General features: G+C 34.6%; 1 pseudogene; it reads left to right on the top strand.

Annotated features, from left to right (window-relative positions):
• The first annotated feature begins 1 nt into the window (after position 1).
• Positions 2 to 800, top strand: LOC122152022 (annotated as a pseudogene).
• Positions 801 to 1,114: the final 314 nt, after the last annotated feature.

The raw sequence follows: 1,114 nt of genomic DNA on the forward strand, positions 1-1,114 counted from the left end.
TGTGGATTCACACCTTAAAACTCCAATGTATTTTTTCCTTCAAAATTTTTCCTTCTTGGAAGTCTCATTCACAACTACTTGTATTCCCATATTCCTTTATAGCCTATCTACTGGAGACAGGACAATTACCTATAATGCTTGTGCCAGCCAATTATTTTTTATTGATGTTTTTGGAATAACAGAGTTTTTCCTCCTTGCCACTATGTCCTATGACAGATATGTGGCCATTTGTAAGCCTCTGCATTATATGACCATCAAGAACAACAGAGTCTATATCATCTTTGTCCTTTGTTTTTGGACAACAGCTTTGATGCTGATCCTTCCACCTTTGAGCCTTGGTTTCAATCTAGAATTCTGTGACTCAAATACTATTGATCACTTTTGCTGTGACCCATCACCTATACTGAAGATCTCCTGCTCAGACACGTGGTTATTAGAGCAGATTGTTGTAATTTGTGCTGCGTTGATACTAATGATCACACTGGTTTGTGTAGTGCTGTCCTACACATACATTATCAGAACCATTCTCAAATTCCCTCCTGTTCAACAGAGAAAAAAAGTCTTTTCTACCTGTTCTTCCCATATGATTGTAGTAGTCATCTACCTACGGTAGCTGCATTTTTATTTATAAGAAACCTTCAGCGAAGGACGAAGTAGATATTAATAAAGGTGTGTCAGTGTCCATGTCATCTGTTTCTCCCACATTAAATCCATTTATTTACACATTGCGGAACAAACAAATGAAAGAAGCCTTCAATGACTTACTCAAGAGGATTGCCTTAATCTCAAAAGAAAAATAGAATTCTTAAATTGACATGTGAAGTCAAATATAAATGTTGGAATTAATATTTCTGATCTTTAAATGTTTCTGCTATGGCTAACAAAATATCTTTTAGCATCCTGATCTGTATGTAGTCCAATAAGATAATCTTTCTCAATTTATTCACTCATTAATTTGTTCATTTGTTTAATATTAAAGTACAGAGCCCATGTTGTCTGTCAGATACCATACATTCTTTTATTTTAGCACCCTGATTATGTCACTCATATTTTATCCTCTCTTAACTAACCTCTATTAGAAAATCATCACACTTTAAAAGAATATGGAAAGGGA

Source organism: Orycteropus afer, unplaced genomic scaffold (assembly GCF_000298275.1).
Source record: "Orycteropus afer afer isolate SDZICR_OR568_19922 unplaced genomic scaffold, OryAfe1.0 scaffold01145, whole genome shotgun sequence".
In the NCBI taxonomy this organism is placed as follows: Eukaryota; Metazoa; Chordata; class Mammalia; order Tubulidentata; family Orycteropodidae; genus Orycteropus; species Orycteropus afer.